Below are 20,339 nucleotides of genomic sequence, written 5' to 3' on the forward strand. Positions count from 1 at the left end.
AGCCTCACCCCCGGCGGCGACCCGGGCTAACCCCCCCCCCCATCCCCTCGCCCGGTGGCTGCCACTGTTGAATTTGCCACCCGGGAGGATCTGGGTAAGCTCACGGACACCCTAGCTGTTTTTATGTCCGAGGTCAGAGCGGGTTTGCTTGCCGCTCCTTTGCAGTCTTCGCCTCCGGTGGGTCCCCGGGTGGTGGAGCCTGCGGTTGTTGTTCCCCTTCCTTTGTCAGAGGAGGCAGCTGTTGCTCGTGTGTGGGGTGGGATTCCAGTTCTAGGGGGGGACAGCTGCACAGCGCCTGCTGGCCTCCTTGTTAAGGTGGCTCCCCAGTCAGAAATTGCGCTGCCTACCTCCGCTACTACTCCTATCCCTGCCCCAGTGCTGCTTCAAGCTTCCCCAGCGCACTTAGTTGCACCTGCGCTCGCGGCTGTTTCTGCACTTGCCCCTGTTGTGGCCCCCATGTCGCCTGCGCCCATAGCGGTACCTGCGCTCCCAGCGGTTACGGCGCCTGCCCCTGCTGTGGCCCCCTCGCCTCCAGCGGTACTGATGACCATGGCTCCCTTGTTGTGTGGCAAATGCTCCCTCGCTTGGCAGGTCCCACAAGCAGCGAAGGAAGGTATTTGACGCAGAGAATTCATCGACATCTTTTCTCTCCTGATGTTGGGTGCCTATGGTGTTGACGTTAGAAAAATGGGTTCTAAGGATGAGGAAAAGAAAGCTCGTTTCCAGTCTTGGCCTGAGAAAATGATCAAGAACTGGAGACAGGCTTTTTCAATTTTGGCTGCAGTTATCACGGAGCGCTTCCAAGAACAGGCACAGGGTTTATTCCAATACGCCAGTGTCATTACTGACGAAGCGGAATCCTCTGCTGGCATGGGGTGGTACTTGTACGACTGTGAATTTCGCAAGAAAATGTCTGTCTGTCCAGAGTTAGATTGGGACCAGGTAGAGGTTAGACTCTGGATGCAGCACATGGGGAAGGGTAAATTCGAAGCCGTGGGCAAAGCCAGCCTACAAGTTATGAAGGCTGAAACAAGTAAAGGGTTATCAGAGAAAAAAGGTAACTTCAGGCAGTCCTTTCGAGGGGGCAGAGGCGGAGGGGGTTTCAATAGACAGATCAACAAGAAGGGCTTCTCGGCAACATGCAGGTTGTTTAATGCGGGTAATTGCACCTGGGGTAAGGCGTGCAGGTTTGCACACTCCTGCAGTAAATGTGGTGGGTCCCATCCTGGGTCAAATTGTGACAAACGTGATGCCACCACCAGCGCCTCCGGCAAAGACAAATAAGACCCCTTCCAGAGTATTTCCGCCTAGCGCCCTTCCTGCCACGCTCTCCCCCCCCAGCCCTCTTCCCTGCCTGCCCACGTGGATCACATTGCTTGCGTTGTCTCCGGCGGAGACTCCACCCTCCTTCATTCTAAGGGCCCGTCTCCAGTCATTATCCCGAACTTGTTGGCCTTGCTGTGGTCCTACCCCAATGAGAAAGACAGGAATGTTCTGACTTTAGGTTTTCTGGAAGGTTTCAGGATCCCTTACCAGGGTCCCAGGGTCAGTAGGGACGCTGAGAATCAGAAGTCTGTTAGGGAACTCCCTGAGATCGTAGACAAGAAAATCTGCAAGGAAGTGTCTTTGGGGAGGGTGGCGGGCCCGTTCAAGTCTCCCCCCCTTCCTGAATTTGTGGTGTCCCCGCTGGGTGTGGTCCCCAAAAAGGAGCCGGGGGCTTACAGGTTAATTCACAACCTTTCCTTCCCAGAGGGCAACTCTGTGAACTCTTGGCTACCAGAGGGGGCCTGTTCTGTCTCCTACTGTTCCCTGGACATGGCTATTGACCTAGTGAGGAGAGTGGGGGAGGGGGCCTGGCTTGCAAAGGCTGACATTGAGGCAGCATTCCGTGTATTGCCCGTGCACCCAGACAGCCAGCACCTGCTGGGCTTCAAGTGGAATGGGGAGTACTATTTTGACAAGTGCATGCCAATGGGGTGCGCCGTCTCATGCGCTTTCTTTGAGGCTTTTAGCACTTTCATACAATGGGCTCTCTCCGCGAAGTATGGTGTCACGGCGGTGTCACATTACCTCGATTACTTCCTTTTCATCGGGAGGGAGGGCACGCAGGAATGTCAGGAGGGTCTGAATTGTTTCATTGACTTGGCTAGTCACTTGGGGGTGCCTTTGGCGCCTGGCAAGACTGAGGGTCCGGCACAGGTCCTGACTTTCCTGGGCATAGAGTTGGACACACTTACAGGTGTGTCTCGACTCCCGGCCGAGAAGGTACTGGGACTGAAATGGGACATTCAAGACTTGCTGGGAAGGGACAAAGCACCGCTAGGGGTCATACAGAGTCTCCTAGGCAAACTAAACTTTGCGGCTAGAGTCATCCCAGTGGGTCGTGTGTTTGCTAGGCGGTTAGCCAGGGCCACTGCTAAGGTCTCCAAACGCCATCATTTTGTAAAACTGTCCTCAGGCCTAAAGAAAGACTTATTGATGTGGGCTGAATTCCTGTCAGACTTCAACGGGACGGTCATTTGGAGGTCCCCGTGGGTGGATAGCCCCGAAATCAGCATGTTCACCGATGCCTCAGGCATGGAGGGTTTCGGGGCAATTCTGGGGGAGCTGTGGTGCGCGCAGGAATGGCCTAATGCTTGGCGCAAGCGGGGGATCACCTCCAACATAACTGTCCTTGAACTCTTCCCTATTGTGGTGTCTTTACATCTCTGGCCGGGCCCTTTGTCCAACAGGAAGGTCCTGTTCTGGTCGGACAATATGGCGGTGGTGCAAGCCATCAACGGTCAAATAGCTAGTTGCCCCTTGGTTCTTTGCTTACTTCGAGAACTGGCCAGCAGGAGCCTGCGCTGCAATGTGGAATTTAGGGCTAGGCACATTGCGGGGGTCACAAATGTCGCGGCTGACGCTCTTTCTCATTTGCAGTGGGACCGTTTCCGGGCGGCCTGCCCACAGGCGAGAAAGGAGATGACCCCCTTCGCACCAGGACTTTGGCGCATCTTGGAGTGGAGCAGGAGCTGAAAGAGTTAGGGGAGAAGTCTTTAGCCCCAGGTACAAGGAGGCGCTATGCTAGCCACCGGGCCACATTCCACAAAACTATGGCTGACTTAGGTGTGGTGGCCCTTCCACTGGAAGATAGAGTACGGGCCTTCGTAGTCTGGACCAAGAAACAGAACAAATCCCACTCCTGGGTCTGCTGTCACCTGGCAGCCATCAGTCATGAAGCTAGGTTGACATGGGTGGGTGATCCAGCCAAGTCCTTTGCAATCAGGGCAGCTCTGAAAGGTTGGGCTCGGGAAAAACCTAAGATTCCTGATGACAGGTCCCCTATTGAGTTCCCCACATTGCAGGCCATGTTGGGGGTCCTGCAGTCGGTGGTACATTCCCACTACGAGGCTTCCCTCTTCTCTGCGGCCTTCATTTTGGCATTTTTTGGGGCATTCAGGAGCAGTGAGTTAGTAGCACGATCCAAGGCAGACCGGTCTGGGGACGCTCTTGGGGTGGCGGACATTTGTTTTTTGGAAGGTCTGTCTATCACGCTCAGACGGTCCAAGACTGACCAGGCTGGCAAAGGGTCAGTCATCCGGTTGGCCCCCCTCGGGGATCCCCGCTTCTGCACGGTGTCCGCCTTACAATCATACCTGGCGCTTCATCCTGCGGTACTGGGTTACCTTTTTATCCACCTTGATCACAGCCCCCTGACCAAATACCAGATGGATAAAATAATGTTAGCTTACCTGGATCGGGCGGGTTTGTTGAAACAGGGAAAAAGGTTCTCCAGTCATTCCTTCCGCATAGGAGCGGCCACCTCAGCTTTCAAAGCTGGCTTGCAGCCAGACAAGGTGCAAATGGTAGGGCGTTGGGAGTCCCCCTGCTATAAACGTTACATTCGCCCTTGAACAGGGTATCCTGGCATGTCCATGTTCTTGTATATTTTTTTGCTGTGCTCCATTTTGGAGGTTTATGCCTCTTTTGCTGTTGTGTGCAATTTATTCAATACACAGTAGTGAACATATTGCGTCTTTTTCTTGACAGGGTCAAGAGTGTGGGTCTTGGGGCATTCCACAGTCGCCAGGTTGGGCCGGTGGGCAGCAATCAGGAACTGGACCCGGGGCTTCAAGAACATGGACTGTGTTTGGCTGGGTTTTTCCTGGTATGCGATGGAACAGCTTGCTGCACAGGTTACGGGAAGCCCTTGCTACTGCAGGGCCCCCTCCTCAGCACTTGGTAATTCACTTGGGTGGAAATTACCTGACCAATCTGGGGAGATCTACCTTGCTGCAAAAAATGAAAGTGGATATGGGGATCATCTGCGGACTCATGCACGAGTGTGAGATTTGGTGGTCCGAAATAGTGCCAAGGAGAATTTGGCGGGGCGCTAAGTCTAGTGAGGCAATTGAGAGGTCCAGGAAAAGAGTCAACAGTGCCATGAAAATATTCACCCAACGTAGGGGCCTGGGTTTCATCAAACACAAAATGATTCAGGACAAGGTCAGGGGTTATTTTGAGGCGGATGGTGTTCATCTCACGCCTGTGGGCTTAGACCTGTTCCTCCTCGATCTGAAAGAAGCACTTCTGAGCAAATGTTGCAGGTAAAGAGTAGTAGCAGTGGTGGGGGGCCCGTGCGGCAGCGGGTACCACCGCACGGGCTGTGGCGGAGTTACTGGGCGATCCGGAAGAAGAGAGGTGCAACACTGTACTTCAGCGGGCACATAGGGGTGCCAGAGCCTAACATGTAACCTCATGGGGGGTGCAGGAACTCGTGTCGGCGCCCCAGTAGTCCTTTGGCGGTTGTGGGCCTGTGCAACCGGGGGTTTGCCTAGACACGCCCCGCAAGGGGCGTGAGTAGTATAATTATAATTGTGCAGCAGTTGGGTGGTTCGCCACTGTGCTGATTGGCTCAACAGGCGGGCAGGTGGCGAGAATGCGGCCTGCCCTTTGATCGCCCGTAAGATAACCCACCATCATTACATATGTTGTATGTAATAAACCTGCAGCAAATTTTTCCCAAACTTAACACTTGTGTCTGTGTGTTATTTGTGGGTTTGGGCATTGTGGGGCGGGGGGTTCTTGTGGCCCTGATGTGACTATGCGCACTGCACCCCTGGGCCTGACGCGGCCCTCGGAGGCCCCGAGTCAACAGCGGACTCGGGTGAGCCTAAGGGCAGGACCCGGATTGCACTAACGCAACATAGCACATATCCTGTTGGCCTCACCAGCCCAGACAGCTGAGTTTATCACACCCTTGCCTCACTAAACACTGGCTTTGGAGGCTTCACCTATACCTCCCCATGCCTGCCGATCTCCCACAGCAGAGCAGAGATGACGAGATGCAACAGTGATGCAGTAAGCTACCATGCCGCAAACTGACTATCATCTGAGCCGGCTCTAGTGCTCTACAAAGTACGTGTGCCAAATAACCTGTTGGCTTGCTCCTGATGCCTATTATTGTGACAACCACATACCAGGGCCCTCCCGGGCCCCCGCTCCCTTCTTCCCCTCATACATTTGCGCACGCATACGCGCTTTCACCTGCCATATCCAACTGATCCTCCGGCCTGCCATGTACTCGCTGCTCCTCTCCTTATAATCCCCGTCCCATGGATGGGATTCAGCTGTAACCATTTGCTTCCAGAGTGGATACTGGTACAATACTTGTCTGCTTCTTGGACTGCCACTGGCTTAGTGGCCTAACTTAATTGTGCATTGCCTATAAATAAACTGAGCATTACTCCCCCCGATCTGCAACCTAAATAAGTGCTGCATAGAAATAATGGGCAACTCTGACCCCAAGTAACGCCTCCTGAATTTTCAGGCGGGTATGACCCCACACAGAGAAGATAGCGAGTGGGTCGCCGACCAGGACCAAGCCCAGAGGGATGGCACTGCGGCCATCATGGCAGAACTAAAAGCGGGCTTCGAGTCCATTGATGCCCGCTTAGACACCCTTAATAGCTGCCTTGATGATTGCTGGCCACTTGGACGCTCAGGGCACCAGACCTGATCGGGCAGAACACTAGATCTCGGAACTTGAGGACGGCCAACCTATGATCCACAAATGCTTGCACAGAGCAGAGGGCATTCTGAAGCAACTGGCAACAAAAGCTGTGGATTTAGAAGCGCGTTCCCACAGAAACAATCTACGTATCACCGGCATAGCGAATTCCAAGAATACTGGCCTGATGTCCAAATTGATTGAATCTCTCCTCATGGAACTATTCGGCAAGGAGTAATTTTCAACTACATTTGCCATCAAGCGGGCACACCATTCTTTGGGACCCCCTCCCCCTCCGGGGACAACCCCTGGAACTATCGTCGCCAGGCTCCTAAATTATGCCGACAGGGACACTGCACTTCGGCTCTCGAGAGAAAAGGGGTCACTCTCCTATCAGGGATCAACTCCTCCCTGTTACCCGATTTCATCCCACTAGTGCAGGATGCCAGGCGCAAATACACTGAGGTGAAGCAAATGCTTCAAAAAGTGAACATTAAGTATGCCATGCTATACCAGGCACGTTTTAAGGTGCAGATTGGAAATAAGCTGCACATTTTTGATACTCTGGATGCAGTAGCCAAATTTTGGATAAAATCATCAACAATTGTCACAATGGCAAGATGAGAACTAATGGCCCCACTGGAGATTCTCCTTGCTGGAAATTAGCCCTTTCTCTGTGTGTAATGGTCGACCGCGTTCGCTTGCAGATTACTGACTTCAGACACTTAGCGACACCATGAACCTGTGCTGTGACTATGTTCTTTGTCTTTTTGAACCATTAACAACTTCTTGCTAGTGACCACCTGCCCAAACGATGATTCCACGGAGTGAGCCTTCCCCCCCAGGATGAGTTCCTACTTTCTTTGTCCTCCCTCCTATCTTCCCTTTCCTCCCCTTTTCTGACTCCCTGATGTTTATGCTACCTTTGTGGGGATTCACCGGGTGCCACTTCTTTGTGTATCTGAGGGGGGTGGGGGAGGGATCTGTTAAGGGAAGTTTGTTATCTTGTTTATGGCTTGATAATAGTTGCTTTTTTATCAGGAGTATATCTTTTTACATAGCAAGTCAGGGTGTGGCCCACCTTAAATACAAGTCTTTCATGGATATCTACAGGTATAAATGAGGGCTGCTATTTCTATCATGGAATGTATGGGGGGGTGTCTTGCCCCAGAAAGAGTACACAGGTACCGGCTTATTTAACACACCACTCCATTCAGATTGCTTTCCTGCAAGGAACCCACTACGCACCTTCACCATCCCATGGTTTTGCGGAATCCTGGGGGCAGAACCGTATTTTTTCCAGCTACAGCACTTACTCCCGTGGAGTATCCATATTAGCACCTTGCCTGGGTCGAACGTTCAGCTCCAGTGCTGAACGTTCGAAAAACGGGTGGGGCACCGTCGGCCAACGGATGTTCGCAGCACTACCAAGGTAGTGCATGTGACGACCATTGGTCGACGGCAGCAGCCAAGGGGTTAATACACCGCTCTCCCCCCTTTCGGTTATATCGGTTTTATCTGACCAAGGTGGGAGATTTTTACTAGTGCAGGGAACTCTAGGAGTGGCACCTGTGCTATTGGACAACATCTACGCACCTAATATTGACACGTCCGGCTTTTTTCCTACCATCACTTCACACATAGACCGTAGGCAGGTAGACACCATAATACTTGGAGGTGATTTCAATCTCACACTATACCCCACTACAGACACTACCGGTCCTAGCAGGATAACAAAGCCATAGGCTACTAAAGACCTTCTCTCTCTTCTACAGGCGTCACTGCTCGCTGATCCCTGGTGCATTAATTACCCAGGCACCCGCAATTATTCTATTTATCCGGCCCCACCTGGAACCTGGTCCAGAATAGACCATTGGTACCTTACACCTCAGCTCCTTCTAAATGTACAGAAACTGGAATATTTACCCCATACTAAATCTGATCACTCCCCGGTTTTGCTTGATTTGGAATTCCCCTCAATGCCTGCCCAGCGGCTTCTGTGGAGGTTCCCGGCTAATGCCTTGTTGGATGATGTATTCCATAGGGAGGTTGGGTATGCTATCACAGACTATTTTCACCTTAATGCCGGCTCAGTCCAATCCCAATTAACACTATGGGATGCATTCAAGGTCTTATTCGAGGTGTTTGCATCTCAAAACATGCGGGAGTGCTGCAATTTATTAGAGGGGAATTACAAACCATTGAGAAGAAGTAGAAAGAGATTGACACTGCCATGTAGGACTCCCCGACTCCTGGGGTTCATCAGAGACTGATCCCAGCTCTTGACTGAATTCCTCAACGCGGCTTCTCGGGAGGTCAGATTTCTGGGACAATATGCAAGAGCCAGGGTCTACGGGGAGGGGGAATGACTGGGAAGAACGCTTGCTCGTCTCATAGGACCCCAGTACCAATCCACATACATAACGCCCTTAACCGCAGACTGGCGATACACTAACTGGTGTCACAGATGTTACTACAACTTTCTTCAATTACTATACCACGCTTTATCAAACACGCGATCCGCTTGCCTGACAAGCTCTGGCTGACTATTTATGCGAAATTGCCATGGTCTGGCTCGAAAAAGTACAGCAGGACTTTCTTGCTTCCCATATAGATGTGGATGAACTCAAGCAGGCTATCAGGGATCTGGCCAGTAGCCATGCCCTGGGATCTGATGGGCTCTTGGGAGACTTTTAAAGAGACTACCAGCACGAACTTACTCCTTACCTCCTTGAAGTGTATGATGAAGCCATGCAAAATGGCTCACTTTCACCCACAAATCAGGAAGCGATTATTACACTTCTGCTTAAAACAGACAAACCTCCCAATAGATGTCAATCTTACAGAGCACCGGCACTACTCAACCATGACTACAAGATAATGGCTAAAGTCCTAGATTATCCTTACTGGTCAACACTATTATATGCCCCTCTCAGGCGTGATTCATTCCTGGTCGATCAACCACTCTCAATCTTCGCACAGTCTTCTCGGTTCTAAATCAAATGGAGCCCACCTTACCGGTGAATGCAGTCATGTTGGATGCCGTGAAGGCTTTTGATTCTCAGGAGTGGACCTTCCTGTATGCGGTCATGATGAAGCTGGGTATACCAGTGATTTTTTTAAAACTTGTCCAGTTGCTATATTCTAATCCCACGTCACACCTGAAGGTGATTGGCATGCTCACACCCTCATTTTATTTAACTAGGGGCACTAGGCAGGGATGCCCACTCTCACCATTGATCTTTATAATGCAATGGACCCCCTGGCCAGGCACATAGAAGAACGACATCTACATCGCAGGTTACAACTACATACTGGCCCGCTCATCACATTGTTCTAAGCAGATGATGTGATGCTATTTGTTCGCCGCCCTGCTGAAAATGTAGCCCCCCTGCTCCGAGAAGTGGTTAGCTTCGGTGTATATTCAGGTCTAGTTATCAACTGGACCAAATCTGAAATATTCCCATTGACCCACAGCACTGTCCCATATGACAATGGGAATCTGCCAGTGGCCCAAGTCCATCAGTTGCCTCGAGCAGTGCCTTAAGGCAACTTGAAAATATTTGGCTGCCGCAGTGGGTCACTGATGCTGGGCCTTTTCTTTTTTCTTAACTGTGTTAGCGTTGCACATCATGATAATCAGAATGATTAAAAACATTCACAAAGTTGTGAGCTAGGTGACTGCAATTTAATAATTTGACAATACATAATTGAATGCTACTACAATTAAGAAACAATGCTACCTTTCACAAAGTCAAAAACATCTGAATAAAGTGAAGGCATCTATCATGTATATCATATGGATTTTATTTCAACTTTGACGTTGATTGGAGTTTTGTACAGAAGACAATTGAAAGACAAAATTATATTTGCTTTACATTTCTGTTAAAAGCCTCCAATGCTGTGCACTTACTTATTTGCTCATCGAGGCTAAGGCCTTATAAATATTATTTTTGATCTGCCGTCATTGACTAGCTCATATGCATTTATATTTATTTGAATGTAACAATATGTCTTGTATTAAAAATTCTGATATTATGTTTCTAGTTCATAAATTCTCATATTAATTTGAATGTTTTATACTTAGAGGAATGCATAATAGCATTGAGGTGGATATTTAAGCAAAGTATCCAACTTTACTGTATTTCAAACCTTTTATTAATAATATTTTCATAACATAATTGGAGTGTTGTCGGATATACATCTATATGAAATATTAGAACATTGGAATGTTGGGAGCTCCATTGCAGACAATGGAGTGCTCCCTGCTTCTACCGGCCGGTAAAGGCCCGCAGAGCAACATTCCAATGTTCTACAAAGACTTCTCGAAGCTTGAGGGGATTTATATCCCCTCGAGCTTCGAGAACCCTTTGTTTAATTTGTTACAACATTCTGCCCTCTAGTGGCAGAATGTTCTAATAGCCTTATAGCCCTTCGTAGCAGGGCTATACCGGCTATTAAAGTCCCGCTGTCTCGTTAAAGTCCCTCGCCTTCGGCTCGGGCCTTTAACGATTCAGCGGGCCTTTAATAGCCGGTATAGCCCGCTACGGCGGGATATAAGGCTATATTGATGTATTCAGCCAATTATGTATAACACGTTCAGCATGTGAAGGAAGTATTATTAAAAGAAAAATAACGAGTAAATCAAAATTTAAAATTTGGAATTCCTTTGCAGGAGCATAATAACTTAGCTGCTACAATGAATGTATACATTTTTTGATCTAAAGTAAAGGCAATTCTTGATTGATCATTATCCAGTAGGAAAAAAGATCTGCAGATATCACTGGGGATTGCTATTTTTTCCTTCAGAACTATATTTACATCTAGTCATAAACTTGATTAAAGGTGGACCATGTGAATGGGTTGTAAGCACAGAAGAGGCCTTTGTTGAAATGAAGAAAGCCTTTATGGTAACTCCAGCCGATGTCATCTGAAGGTCAAATTACAGAACACAGTGGATGTCGATACTTACAATAATACTACTAGACAGTACATTCCAGCTAGCAATCAGCAAAAGCATTACTGCTAGCAGTGGCTTATCATTTGCTATGTTGTCAGTTTATTAAGGGAACTGCAAACTATGACAAAATATTGTCTTTTTCTGCAGCTTTTGTAGGGTGTAATAGCTATTTATAAAATTTGCAACCCTCTAATTGCAACTTCACATCACAGGAGCCTTGGATTGTTTAACACTGCCAAGTGAGATCACGGTTGTAGCTTGGTTAGTAAGATTGCGGGGGTGAGCTTCAGGATTCCCAACAATCACACTGGTTAAAATACATTATACGAGAAGAAATGCAGGTGGGGGGGCGGAGGGGGGGTTGAGGGAGCAGAAGGGAGAGTGTGGATTGTGGGGGGTCTTACACCTCAATATTTTGTAAAATGTCAATTTTTTAAGACCTTTCAAACAGAGACTAGTGTGTGTGTGTGTTTGTCTGCATGTGTATATAAAAATCCCAAATGAAATCTGACAAACACCTCACCATACCCAATTTAGAGCACTTGTATCCAACTATTTACTACATAATACATTTATTAGGGGGCTATAATAGCTACACCGCTGAGTGAAATTTTCAGTGACCAGCACAATGACTGCTTTCCGTTGTAAGATCTTGTTTCACACTTCTATTTTTTTATCTAGCACTTTAGAATACTAAATAAAGCAGGTACCTTGTGCTATATGTAAAGTTAAAAAACATGTGAAGAGAACGCCATTACAATTCTTTAGAGAAGATGGTAGACATGACAAGCTCCTTTACTGATGTGTATCTATGTTAGGTTCGGAAATTTTATATTTTCCAACATAAACAGAGTTGCCCAATTCACAACTAAATACCTTTGTAGATTATTTGATGCACCTTTGTTCCATTTTGCTTACATTCAAGGAGCCTATGAAGATGTTTCATAATAAAGTAGAAAATTAACACAAGTGGATTAGTCTGGAGCTCTTTTTCAATTATTTACCAGGAACTTGTTGTCAAAGTAAAGTTTGCTTAAAAATATGCACCGGGACACATCCGAGTATCCGTGCGCGCTATGAATGGCGGATAACATAACATGACATAACATATATCTTTGTTCCGATGACCCCAATCCAATTTTAAATATACCTATTGCAGCTGTAGTGAAATAAAAAATGTATTGATAGTTTACGATACTCCCTGTGGGCCATTCTTCACTGATACAAAGGGTTCCAATTTTTAGAAAAACGAAATAGCCCCTTCTTGAAATTAGCTTTAGTGCAAGTTCAAAGTGGAAAATATATCAACTTTTGCATGAAGCATCCAACTGTTGGATTTCTTGGCTGACTGGAAAGAGTATGGACCGAAGAATCCTAAGTTGTAGCCTGATGTTACTGTACATGATTCACAATTGGTGAAAGCTTTCCATGCGCAGTAGCCAAAGGTTCTGCTTCCTGGATGGAGTCATGGAAAGGCTTGCTGCTCTTATAAACCATCAGCCTGTCCCTGTCCAAAGTTTATAAAACTCCAAGAGTACCGTTCAGAAAAGGTCAAAGAAAGGGCAGAGGCTACAGGCTGACCAAGGACCATCTCTCTTTCAGGAAGCAACTCAAGACCTGGCTTTTCGAGCAGTAACGGACCCCTCCCCCCAGCGCCTTGAGACCCTTCCGGGTGAGTAGCGCGCTATACAAATTGTTCTGATTGATTGATTGATTGAAGACAGACTGAACCAAAAGTTATGTCCAAGTTTTTGTGAAGACGGAAAGTAGCCCTGACAATGGTGATTAGCCATGTTTTCCAATGAACATTGCAGACCCAGAGACAGACCCTGAAAGCAAGACTTTTGTAAAACACATAGGGGCTCATTAGGATGGCGGACGGACTTGCGTCCGTCCACCACCCTAGAGGAGGAGGGACCGTCCGCAGGGGCTGCGGCGGTCCCTCCAGTGCAATTAGGATGTGACCGCCAGGGTGGCGGTCACATCCTCTATCTTTAACATTGCGGCGGGTGCAGCTTCAAGCTGCACCTGCTGCAATGTTAAAAATGCATACATTGCATTTGTATGCAGAAAGCGGCAGGCACCGCGCGGTGCCTGCCGCTTTCTGCATACACATGCAGGGGGGTACCATAGGTACCCCCCATGTGCACCTCCCACCCCCCCTTCACCTAGGGGGCCCGCAACGGGCCCCCGCAGTGAAGTTCCACATGCTTTTCCACGGCGGAAAATCCGCCGTGGAAAAGCATCTTTTCAAGCCCATCCTAATATGGTGGACGGTGTCTGAGAGACACCGCCACCATAGCAGAGCTTTTCCGCCGCGATTGTAAGCCAACCGCGGCGGAAAAGCTGCGGACGGAAACCAGGACCCACCAGCCATCCTAATGTGGCGGTGGGTCTTTTGTGAGTCCGCAGAGGATTTTCCGCATCCTCCGGGCCGGCGGTGGCTTCCGCCGGCCCGGAGGATGCGGAAAATCCTCTATCATAATGAGCCCCATAGTCTGTGTCTACCATTCCAAAACTATAGATAGCTTTCTGCAGAGCCTTCCAATCCAATATGGTGGGCCAGAGCACTTAGCCTGTGGTTAGCCAGCTGTAATTCCTGCTAAAATGCAGTAGTTTAAAGGCGAAAAGAAAAACTTGTGTTTGAAACTTCTCTTGTGTGTTAGCAAAATTGTGGAGCCAAGAAACAACCACATACATGTCCACCAGATATTTAGTTAGAAATAGTGCAGTTGGTAATATTGGTAATAGCACAGTTGTAAACACAGACTATACATCATTTACTTGGTTAATACACCTCTGAGCTTTGTCAAGACTCTGATGTTAGGCGGAATGTTCCAGAAAAAAAGTATGTATAAAGCAGGAGAAACTGAAAAGTGCATTTCTTTAAAATAAGTTGTAATAGAACAAAGAAACTTGAGTATGTGATCCATGTCTCTTCAAAAATATACAGATCACATGTAAGAACTACATGTGTGTGGAGAAAGATGTAAAAGTATATTGCAATAAAATGTGAATGGCAAGATGATGGAAGAGGCATCAATCTATAGAAATAGATTCCAATATTCATAGAGCATATGCAGGTGAAATACTTTCAAGTGCCACTAACGGAAGGCTGCTAAGGATGCAAGTAGCCTCTGAGTTGCATTCTATGAATTTGAATTTGAAGCAAGACTGTCAGGGCCATGATCTTTCAGTGTGCCCATGCATTATATGCTTTGAGTTCTGGGTTGATGTGGTTGCAGATTCCTCATCCGTACTTTCCCCTACATCATAGGTCAGGATAAACACATATGGCATGATGATTGGGAGGGGCTTGTGGGGTCTGGTTGATAGTCTAAGATTCAGCGGTCCATGGTGTATAGAATAACTACCAAGGGGTAATAACAACAGAACTTCCTTCAACTCTTTCAAATACTTCTTTCATCAGGAAGAATGTTTATCAAACTAACTGTGTACAGTGTGATTCGAAAGCAGAGCAGGCAGAGGAAATCAAGATATAGCGCTAGGTACAATCCTTTGCTCCTTCTCATTCCCCCACACCTGAAAATGTCAAAACTCTGTAATCAAGATTCTCCCTTCCTCAGCTCCAACCTACCTGTGTGCAATCACTTTGATTGGTTCTTCATGCTCAATAATATCCACCAGTGCTGGCTGGGCATCAGGGCTTCAGAGAGCTACTCAATCAGGTGTAAATGTATTAAAGGTCCCATTGCAGCACCATGACAGTCCTTGATGCTGGTTTGCCAATTAACCTATTCCCACTGGTGATCATAATGGGCACACCAACACCCGAAGTCCTGTGCACACTGTTTACGAGCCAGTGGCTGGTTTACCGTTTCCACCCTGCCTTAAGAACCAGTTCCATCCTGCAAGCCTTGAAGTTCCATATGAAGCCCTTGATCAGTTATGTTGGGTTGTGTATCACTGTGGATCTCTTTGCACAGTAGTGCTTGAGTCTTCATATGTGAGGTCTTGGCCAAGCACCTTAAATGTGGGGGTCTGGTTCAGGACCAATCAGTCAAAGGTATTATTGAGGGTCCAATTCGCCAACTGAGCGAGTCTTGGAAACTATACATATTTCCACCAGCCTTTCAAAGTCCCTGTCATCCTGATAATCATTGCATCCTTGTCTGTGTTTTGGAGAATGCAGGGAGATATGTGTGAGGCTGCCTAACTGAGCTGAAATCTCTGCTGCAGGATACAGATTTAAAAGCACCTTGTTATGAGGAGAAAGGTGTGGGGGTGGGAGAGTGGAAAGAAGACAGCATATGTGGGCAGTCTGCAGACACGTGGTGGTAGCCAGTGGGTCAGAACAGTCAGATCCCATAACTTTGATCACTAAAAGCAACACGCAGCCTGTTCATGATAGATGAAGGAAAATATGTGAAGAATGTTAAGATTCATCTTGTAAACACAGAATGCATTAGGAGTATCATTGATGCCATGATAGACAGAGTTCCAGGCAAGAGTTCATACTGTGTAACAGTCATCAGAAGGACAGTATCAGCAGTGTACAACTCAGCTTCCATAATATACAAACTGCATCAGTTTAGTAATTCACATTTTTATGTGTTGCACTTATTCCCCTGTTGGGATGGAAACGTCTTCTGCATGGGTAAAGACGTGTACCCCTGCCCTGAGTGCCCAACAGAACTGTTGTCTGGATGCTTATTGATGATTTTTGTGGCATAGGTAAACCCTGATCATGCATATGTGCCATGACATAGGCATGTCTCACAGACTGCGGTCTTGTTGGATCCAGATGAGCACCCAAACCCCTACCCTTATAATGGTGGAAGGGTACCACCTTCACCAAGAGTTAAGCAGCATGAGCGTGGTGGTGGTGGCAACATACCATGTAGTGATCAGTAGTAGTGAACATGCCTTTTTTATCTGTGGTGATTGAGGCATTTTACTCCTGATGTCCCAGGGCCTTAACTAATATGAATCCTGAGCACTTGGGCCAAGTGTCCCTTCTACATTTGACTCTCAGTAGTAGCCATGGGCGAACAGTCAAAGGCCACCTTGTAGGGGGGCGGAGATACAGGTGAGTGAACACAACTCATAACTCAAAATGCATACAGTATGAGCAATAAATCAATGTCCAGTCAAATGCTTTCTTTATAAGAAAAGTAATTCTTGTATATCTAACTTTATAAATGCAACGGAAAAATGACACTCAGAAGCAACATCACAATCCCCTTGTGGTTGGGGCTCTAGCAGTTGTCAGGCAAATCCCTGTCCCACCATCTTACATGTAATGGGTTTGGGTTTATTCCCCATTCACTGGTAGCCATATCCAGGGAATGCTCACTAATAGGCTGTACCCAGGAGCTCCCCTTTGACTGTTCAGGAATTAGATATGGCTATGCTGCTGCAGCACCCTTAGCAGCAAGTCCACCAGGGCCCAACAGCCCCAGTTCAAGTCTTACCTGCTCCTGAAGCACAGACGCATTCAGCCTTGTAGCGAGGCACTCAGCATGAACACCCACAAGTTCTGATCCTCCTCAGAGAAGTTGGGCTGTGGTGGCCCACATGGCAGTACCCGGCGATGCAGGCTCTCTCTCCTGAGTGGCGCTGCCAGAGTTCTCCAGTTCTTTGAGCAGGTTCCAGCTCACAAAGATGCAGTAAGTAAATCTTCCCCAGTGGGGGGAATCCTTTCTACAGCTACAGACTGGAGCTCAGCAAGAGTTCAACATTGTCTGCAGCATCCTCTGCAGCATCCTCTGCAGTCCTCATGGGTCCGTCAGGGGCACTTCTCTCACTGTGAGTACTAAACTCAACAAATGCAGCCCGAAACTTCTTGCCAATGTTACAACTGACAGCCCGTCCTGGAATACGGGGTTGCCATGGTAATTTTCAGCATGGCACAGACTCCTCTGATGCAAATGCCTCCACCATGGTGATTACGAATCTCAGCACTCTCACAGTACCAACTTTATCGGTGGCCCCTCTGGGCATTTGGGGTCACCTCAGCACAGTGGTATGGGTTTGACAAATCCTACATGGCACTATCTCACGGCTCAGTCCACAGTGGCCCTGTCCTGGCATATGGGGGTCACCTAACCAACACTCCTGCACACAGGCTATGACCTGATCAGTCCACAGATGAATTCTCACACATTGTACAAGGAGTCCTCATGGTAGGGCTCCTCAATGGACCTTGCTCCCTCCAATGCTCTCCTCTTCCACCCACTGGTGAAAGGCAGGCAGGTGCTGGTGCTCCAGGGCAGGTGGTCTTGGATTTCTTAGGTGATACCCCCTCACCCAGCAGGGAGTATAACAGGTCTTTGCCCCCAGTCTTGGTCACAGGCAGAAGTCTTGCTTCCCCTGCTCACACAGCCCGTCTGACTGCTTGGCAAATTACAAAGTTTGGGGTCTCAACCTCCCCTTCTTATAGTCCATTACAGACACCAATATGTGATTTAGGGTTAGTCTTTGAAGTTTCATGTTGGGGTTCTGCATCTTTTGAAGTGTCCACTTGTCTTTTTATTCTTTCCCCTTGAAAGTGTGTTAGTCGCAGCAGGCAAGACTCCAAAGCTGATTATCTCACAATACAGTTTATGGGAGTGACCAGAGTTTACACCTGGATGTCAACCACAATGATATGTGCATCAAAGGTTTATCTAAAGCTCCCAGCCCTACTCTTTATGATTCCGTTATCAGTCCCATCTCTTTCCTGAGATATAACCAGGCCCCTTCCTTGTGATCTATCACTGAATCAAACAGCATCCTTTTGAATTATAAAGAGAGGGTCCCTTACACCCTTCCTCTGGTGTGTATCCCATCCACCTCACAGGAATGCAGCAATACATAAATCTTTCTGGGGGGATTCCTCTGCTCCTCTTGTCTTCACTAGGCAAGCCTGGACTTCCAAAAATGTAACCCATGGTCCTCCATGTAATGTACTATTGCAGAGACACTTGAACTCATTGTACGTTCACAGAATACTTACTCTCCAGTACTTGTTACCTCCATGCATTGTACCACTATAGACCACATGTATTCAGCATGCACATGCAGTCTTTGTGCACTGCTCAGCACTGTATCTTCTCTTTATTGTACCAGGGTGTGCTGTATACAAGCACACTCTGCCAGCACACACACACACCATGTGCGCACTGCACAACACTCCACCCTTTATGTATTGTGCTTCACGCAGGCACACTTACATACAGCACATGCTTTCATTACGCACTCACTGCACAGCACTACATCTTTCATGTCATCTATGCCTAGCAGACAATCATACACTAAGCACATGCACTAATGCCACATGTACCACACACTACTGCTCTATCCATGTACTGTACCCTTTGCAGGCACACATAAAACCTGCTCAGGTTCCCTACTCCTGTGCTGCACTGAAGTCTACATCTACCTATCTTTTTTAGAGGATGCAGCTTGTTTTGAAGATGGTGCCAGCCATGAAGGTGAGCCGATGGAGTTCCATTGTGTGGGTGATTTGTTCATTTTTCTTAAGGCTCTTGATGACTTCTGCTGTGGTTTTAGGGTGTCTTTGCTTTGAGAGGGACCGATGAGCTGTTTTCGAGGCAATAAAGCAGAGAGTTACCATCCAGCTATATGAGTATAAAAGCTTGAACTGAAGCTCTGAGGTCACTTTTTGGGAGCATGATTTCACTTTGGCCTTTTAGTACTATTTGAGATATTTTCCTTGAGGGTGAGGTTGGTATCCAGGGTGAATCAGTGTGACTTGGATGTGTGTGAATGTTTATCATTCAAATTCATACAGTTTCATATAATTGAGCCAGATGTGGTCTAGTTGTTGATTACAGAAGCTTCAAAACACTTTACCCAGGAAAATGTAGACACCGGGTATGGTGTTTAACAGCATCTGAAATTCTTTAAATGCTATGGCAACTAGCCAGAAGGATAACAATGGAATGTGCAGTTCTCAGTGTGTTTGTAGGAATATTTTGCATTGAAAGATATAAACTGGTGATAAGTAATAACATGGACCACCAGAGCGCTTTATTGCACAAATTGAGCTAATAATTGAGAGGGGTGGAAAACCCACTCAAATAATAAACACAGTCTTTGTCAGGGTGAACCACAATCGTAATTAAATTCACCTGTGCTTAATCCTCTGGCAGATTGTTACAACAGCAGTCAGGCTTAACTTAGAGGTGATGTGTAAAGTATTTATGCAGCACTCAAACATTAATCAAATGAACACTAGGCTTGGGCGTAAAACTCCGCTCCCCTCATAGCATTTATGGAGTTTTGCCCATTCAGCGTAGAGCACGGAGTTCCTAAAAACTCTGCATGGCAGCACAGAGCAGAGTTTTCCCTCTCGCGTGGCTCACCAACATTAAGTTGGCGAATGCGAGCGAGGAAGATCTTACTCTAGACCACCTCCTGACGAGATTTCTCAACGCAGGCAGTCGCAGCAGGTCGCTACAGCTTGCATTTAGAAATATGCTGCTTGCATTGAGGAAGCTGATACTTGAGTAGAACATCTACTTGAGCTGTAAGAAAAAGCAATCCCCTCTTGTGCTGCGTGTGTTGCCATTTGTGCTGATTTTACAGTGCCGGACAAACACACATCGCTAAAAATCAGCGTGACTTACTGCACTCTGTCACTTGAAGAACTCTGTGAAGCATGGCAGAGTTTTCTCTGTACTTTGTGGAGTTCGAAGTAGCACAAGAAATGTTCTCAAACCAATTTAGAAAAATAGACTAAATATTAATAAATGAAATGACACTAAAACTACAAAAATTAAATCAGTAGAACTGGAGATATAACTTTTCACATTTTCCGGTGAAAATAGTGCCAGGAGGCATAAAGCTCCACACACAGTTATCTGGTTGCGCTGTACATGGGGAAAGTCACAGGTTCAGGCCAACCGTGATAGAGTGTGGGTCAGATAAATGGAACCAGGTTCATCCTGCTAAAGAGTTACCTTTTGAAGTCTGCACAAAGAGTGCCATTCGAGTTTGCGGTGAGGCGGTAGTTTTCTGCATGAGGAGTAGGTTGAGCATCATGGATGGCCATTATTGTAGTGCAAAGATCTGGTCATCACTGGAGCTTCGTTTTGACAGTCATCATGGACTGTCACTGTCAGCACTAAAAGCAGGTTCAGATGGAGCTTCGCTTTGGCGATCATCATGGGCAGTTTATTCTCAGCGAAATAGCGAGAAGCCCAAAACATCTGTATATTCACCTTTTCATCAGGAAGAGTTGACTCTGATGCCATCCAAGAGTCCAGGACCTGAGGGCCACCTCTTGGGGATAAGGACGCACTCCAGCACAGGCCTGAAGCAGGGCTTATGCAGTTTCTTTTATGTCCAGGCAGGTCCAGTTGGTGCTGTCAGCTTGACAGTTGCAGGGAAGATTGTTGTGTACCCGTAACTCTAATAGGA

This window comes from Lissotriton helveticus, chromosome 3_1 (genome assembly GCF_964261635.1).
Source record: "Lissotriton helveticus chromosome 3_1, aLisHel1.1, whole genome shotgun sequence".
Classification (NCBI taxonomy): domain Eukaryota; kingdom Metazoa; phylum Chordata; class Amphibia; order Caudata; family Salamandridae; genus Lissotriton; species Lissotriton helveticus.